General features: G+C 30.7%; 1 long non-coding RNA gene across 1 annotated transcript; it reads right to left on the bottom strand.

The window, feature by feature from the left end:
- Positions 1 to 2,718: 2,718 nt before the first annotated feature.
- LOC149149978 (uncharacterized) lies at positions 2,719 to 3,394 on the bottom strand. Its single transcript, XR_016263812.1, has 2 exons — positions 3,240 to 3,394; positions 2,719 to 3,172 (listed from the first exon to the last, which is right to left on the bottom strand). It is a non-coding gene; the product is annotated as an uncharacterized LOC149149978 (long non-coding RNA).
- Between the last annotated feature and the right edge of the window lie 3,290 nt (positions 3,395 to 6,684).

Below are 6,684 nucleotides of genomic sequence, written 5' to 3'. Positions count from 1 at the left end.
TCAAATGATGCATACATCAAGACAATTATAAATGATAGGATCGAACTATGTCGTGAATTTAAAAACGTACACCCTATATTTACGGGGAAATTAAATATTAAGAAACGGGGCATGAAGTCTTTATATGACAACCACTCATTAATATGACAAATCTAGAATAGATTCTAAGATAATATGTCGAAAAATATCCTGACGGGTAAGATACTAATATAGATTCATCTTTAAATGTAATTTTTTATAATTTTAATTTTATTTTTTATAATTTTAATTTTGGTAGATATGAACAAAATTTCAATTTAATTTTCAATTCAATTTTAATGATAAATGGACAGTTTTACACATCATCCCTTCAAAAAAACTAACCATTCATTAATATGGCAAATCCAGAATAGACTATGACGAGCCAGATAATATGCCCAAAAATATGGACAGTTTTACACATCATCCCTTCAAAACAACTAACCACTCATCAATATGGCAAATCCAGAATAGACTATGACGAGCCAGATAATATGCCCAAAAATATTTTGATTAGCGAGATACCAACATAGATTTCATCTTAGACACTGATTTAAGTTGAGTCGAAAGGGACCTAATTTCTTCACATGTAATTTTTACGAGCCTACATGATTTAAATGTTTTATATAGATTTTTTTTCTTTAGATTTTCGTGGTTTTTTTTTTTTTAGCAAAATTTCAATTCAATTTTAATGACAAACGGACAACGTTACACATCATCCTTTCAATTCAGTTTTAATGACGGACGTACAACGTTAGACATCACCCCCTCAAAGAAACCAACCACTGATTAATATAGAAAGTCCAGTATACACTCTAATGCGTAGAAAAAAACCACTCATCAATATAGAAAATCCAGTTCGACTCTAACAGGCACAAACCAACCACTCATTAATATAGAAAATCTAGAATAGACTTTGACAGGGCAAGATAATATGCCGCCTAGTTTTTTTTTTTACATTTTAGTGGTTTTTTATTTTTTTAAGATTTTGGTGGATATGAGAAAAATTTCAATTCAATTTTAATTCAATTTTAATGACAGACAGACAACGTTACACATCATCCTTTCAATTCAATTTTAATGACGGACGTACAACGTTACACATCATCCTTTCAATTCAATTTTAATGACGGACGTACAACGTTACACATCATCCCCTCAAAGAAACCAACCAAAGAAACCAACCACTGATTAATATAGAAAGTCCAGTATACACTCTAACACGCAGAAAAAAAACCACTCATTAATATAGAAAATCCAGAATCGACTTTGACGGGCACAAACCAACCACTCATTAATATAGAAAATCCAGAATAGACTTTGATGGGGCAAGATAATATGCTGCCTAGATTCATCTTAAACACTGATTGGGAGGGATCCAATTTCTTCATCTTAAATACTGATTGGGACTGATTGGGGGATCCAATTTCTTCGGATTGTAATTTTTTATGAGTTGACATGATTTAAATGTTTTGTATAGTTTTTTTTGTAGATATGAGCAAAATTTCAATTCATGTTTAATTTCATTTCAATTCAATTTCAATTTCAATTCAATTTCAATGATGGGCACAGAACCTCACACATTATAACAGTGGACTGGGCTATAGAATGAGCATCTCCACTTAATTATGCAGAAGGTCATATGCAGGAAAAAAGATACTCTAAGTTACTGGAATCAGAAAAAAATACTCACGAACAAAATACTCTCAGTAAAAGAAATAAAAAAATAGAAAAAAAATCTAAAAGATACTCTGATGGGCAAAACGAGATTCTAAAAGAAAAATTTGAGCGGAAGATAATATGTAGAAAGAAACATACTATTCTAACAAGTAAGAAAGAAAGATACTCTAACGAACAATATGTAGAAAGAAACATACTATTCTAACAAGTAAGAAAGAAAGATACTCTAACGAACAAGTAAGAAAGAAAGATACTCTAACGAAGAAAGATACAAGTAAGAAAGAAAGATACAGAAAGATACTCTAACGAGTAAGAAAAAACGAAAAACTAAAATGATAAAAAATCTAAAAAAGGAAAGAAAAAAATTCAACGTATACACTGATTCTAATTTGCAAAAAATACTGATTCTAATTGGCAAGAAATTTTTTTCCTAAAAGATACATTGACTGGCAAAAAAGACATTGATACAAAAAGACAAAAAAAATTCTAAAAAGAAGAAAAAAAAAATTCTAAGAGATACACTGATTCGAATAAAAAAAAAAAAATTCTAGAAGATACCCTGATTCGCAAAAAAATAAACAATAAAAGAAAAATTCTAAAAGATAGAAGATACATTGACGGGCAAAAAAAGGTTTTTAAAAAAAAAAAATGAAGCTAACGAAAAGTAAGATACTCTAATCCTCTAACCGGCCAGGGAAAAAAAGGAAAAAGAAAAGATAAAAAAAAAAAAAAAAAATCTAAAAGATACACTAAAGAAAAGACACCGACTGGCCAAAAAAAAGTTTTAAAAGAAGAAAGTTGAGCCTAACAAAACGTAAGATACTCTAACCCTCTACCCAGCAAGAAAAAAACAGAAAAAGAGAAGATAAAAAAAAAGGATAGAAAAGAAAAAAATATATATAATGACTAGCAAAAAATACTAAGAAATAAAAAAAAAAATAGAAAAACTTCTAAAAGATATTAAAAAGAACAAATTTCGAAAGATACACTGAAATCTGACGGGCAAAAAAAAATATTCTGAGGAATAAAAGATTCAAAGATGGTGAGTGGCAAAATAATATGCAGAAAAATACTTGACCGACAAGAAAAGCAAAAAATAAACGACAGAAAAATACTTAAAAAAAATGACGACAGAAACATACTTTAACCGGCAACTAAAACTACAAGCTTTCACAACCGTCATCGTTAATTACAGGTCGAGTATATACAATAACATCACGTATTACAGCAATAAAACATTTTCGTCAGTGTCTCCGTGGGTCTGGATAGCCTCAGTGGCCAGCCTTTTCGTTACGGCTCTCTCCTCCTCCTTTGTGGGCTGTCTCCCTATATACTTCCTCTACCACCTCCTCCTTTCCGGCTTCTCCGCCTGTGACTCCCACTTCATATTGCTCCCCTTCCTGCCCCAGCTGCTCCTTAGACGTCTCTTCATGCCCCACCTTCACCTTGTCACACTCACATCCTTTGCTTCGACCTGTTCATCAACATAATGTGATTATATGGCATTCATTTGTGATGAGTGATGAATATAAAAGTATTACCTGCACCAAACATTTTACCAATCCCAAATCGGGCTTTAGGGTGCAAGCAGGCCGGTTGATGAGACAACATTGCTCGCTCACTGTAACGTTGCTTGCATTGCCAACGATATGGTATCTATGTTGTGCTCACACATTAAACAGAAAATTAAAAGAGATCACGGCCTTCCATTGAGACTCTAACAACGGTAGATGGCTATCTGAAAACAGCACCTCTGTGGCAATTTTACGTGTATCGTGGCGGCCCATGGCTTCATATGCTTTTCAACTCTTGCCACGACCTTCCAATTCGTGGCACCTACGTCGGTTACGCACCAACGTTCAGATTTATATGCTCTCAGATGCAAATTTTTTTCTATTATTTGACATTTTACTTTGCTATGGAATTTTTATCATTTACTTTATTAATAAACTTTCTAAATGGCATCTAGCTTTGTGCCAAAATTGAGAAGTGTATATTTTTATTTATTTCGAATATTGTTTTATATAATATATATGTAGTGGACATTTAATATGGATAATAAAATATTTTATTTATAATTGATATGTTAATATATTTTTTCTATTTACTTTTTTTCTATGCATATATGGAGTTGATATTGAAATATGTTAGTTAACATGGATATCCGAATATTTTAATTAAGAATCTATGAGTATCTATATTAGAAAAACTAGAAAGTATATACATATTGCTGATGGTCTACCAAATGAAACCAGACCAATAGCAGGAAAATAATGATTTTGTCTAAAATGTGTGAGAAATATTAGCATTTTGAATTATATAAAATGAGAACACAAAACTAGAAGTATCAGTTTATGAACCTAGAAGTTCTATATTCTTGTACTAACTAAGAGGTAAGCCATCATTTCTAGTATAAGAAAACTAACCAAAAAAAACCATGTAACGAGTGCATGCCCGAATTTAAATTAAGGGAACAATGTCCTCAAGTTAGTGACTAAACATAAGTAGAAACTGATGGTAGGGGTTAAACGTTCATTACATTAATTGGTGGGCAATGATTTTATGGTTAACTTCTTGGATTTATAGGTGAAACTCATCCCGTTGAAGTAGAATTACCTAATAGTCTTAATAGGAGATTACCCATAATGATATTCCTGATAATACATATATAAAGTGAGAAAATATTTGGTTCTACATTCAAGGATCATTATCTCTAATATATGATTCTTTAAAGTGTAATTAGGAAATGAGGAAAGTTAGAATCCATTTACTAAGATTTCTTCTCATTGCCCTTGACAAGAGGAGATAAGTAATAAAACCCTTGACAAGAGGAGATAAGTAATAATAGGAAACTAATATTGGGAAGGAAACTCATTTATTCTTAAGTAACTTTCTTTCATTTGCATCCCCAAATTTGTCTATTGGGTTGTAAATTCAGCATAGGAGAAGTCAATTTGGTCAAAATATAGCCCCACTAAGATAGATAATTGGAAATTGTGACTTGTAGAGGTAGCTCAATAGAGAATTTCTTGGATAACCACCATTGAGTCACTTATCAATCATACCTTTTGATGAACTTCTTTACTTTTGAGAACATTGAAATTTTGTACATCAAAAAGAACTTCAATTTCATTTCCATTGGTGATTTAAGTATTGAAGCAAGCTCCATGCCTTTTCATCCTTCAATACCATAAGAAATCCCTACACCTTGCACTTACCACCCCTTTAATTATTATATAGGCATTTTTAGCCCTTAGCAATTATATAATATACCTACATGTTATAACAATTTTGTAACTTATCTACCTTCTATGAGGAAAGCATGAATAAGTCCCAATGTTACTCTAAACATACAAGAGTCCTTCAATAATTCATGCCATAGACTTTTCAAATGCCCATAAATATTATTATGCTTGATTTAACTTTACACATTTCATAGGTAGCCCCAACAAACTTAATAAAATTTAATCTTAAACCCTCTTTGAACTTTAGAATCTACCAATTAAACTAGCCATTAAGACTTCCAAATATCTTTGAAATTACTAAAACCCGAAAAGTCACAACTTTATAGAATTGCTAGGGTAATATGTATATTAACTATATACAAAATAAATAAATAAATAGAAAAGGAACATACAAAAGAAGAAGATAAAAGGGTCAAATTTGTATTTAGTAATGAAAATATGTCTGCTTACATTTATTAAAGAGGGAAGAGGAAAGATGTTATACACCTTTTTTCATGAGTTATGGTTAACACTAAAAGTATTTTAATGTAATGTTTTTATGCAAAGTTAATCTCAATTACTAAAAAAATACATATAAATATTAATTACTATAATATCAATTTTTAATAGTCATTTTGGAAAATATAAGAAACTTAGATTTGACAAATTTGTATTGAAAATATTTATAACTCGTACAACTATATTAAAAATATTAATGTGGTTGATATAGCCGAAGACTTCATAAATATAACGAAAAACTATTGCAATACAAAGAATGCCTTATCAATGCACACATTTAATTGATTAACCATGTATAAAAAACTTGGAGGTCAAATTTAACTCGAAAAAAAAAAGAATTACACATCTTATTGTAAAATGGACCATTTGCTAAATAAAATTTGATTATATTAATTTCTCCATCTAATTTGAATATAACTTATTAGAATGTGAATAATATCAAATCTTTAGGAAATTAGTGGGTAAAGAGCCATGTGGCACCAATATAATTTAACTTGAGAAAAAAAAGAATTACACATCTCACTGTAAAGTAAATCATTTTACTAAATAAATTTTGCTTATATTAATTTCCCATCTAATTAAGAATTGAACTTATTAAAATTGGAATAATTTCAAATTCTTAATAAGTTGGTAGGCATTTGAGACAAAGCTAATTTTTTTATATTGCTAAAAAAAACGATGAAACCAAAAAATCAATCTAGATCATGCGTTGAAAAGGGAAAAAAATCAACAAATCCTCGGGATCGCCTTCCATTGAGCCTCCAACAACGGTGAATGGCTATCTGAAAACAGCTCCACTGTGGCAATTTTAAGTGTATCGTGGCGCCGCATGGCTTCATATGCTTTTCCACTCTTGCCACGTCCTCTCAATTCATGGCAACTCCGTCTGTTCGCACCTCAATCCCACTAACATTCAGATTTACTTGTATGCTCTCAAATGTAAAATTTTCTATTATTTGATAAACTTTCTAAATGACATATCTAGGTTTTTGCCAAAATTGAGAAATGTATACTCACTGCAAGTGTACATCAAAGGAGTTTTCTTGCCTAGATATCACATGGCTATCTATTTCTGTATAACTATCAAAGGAGTTTCTTGCCTAGATAAAACACGGCTATTTATTTCTGTATAACTACCTAAAATAATGTCCTAAATAATGTCCTGCCGATTTCAAGTGCCCATTCTTTTCATTTGATTCCAAACATCTGGCTTAAAACCCTCCAAATCTGTCTTTTTACAATT

This window comes from Pinus tabuliformis, chromosome 9 (assembly GCF_031772625.1).
Source record: "Pinus tabuliformis cultivar Carrire ecotype Pingquan chromosome 9, CPIR1, whole genome shotgun sequence".
Lineage (NCBI taxonomy): Eukaryota > Viridiplantae > Streptophyta > Pinopsida > Pinales > Pinaceae > Pinus > Pinus tabuliformis.
This window is presented reverse-complemented; position numbering and strand designations above follow the sequence as displayed.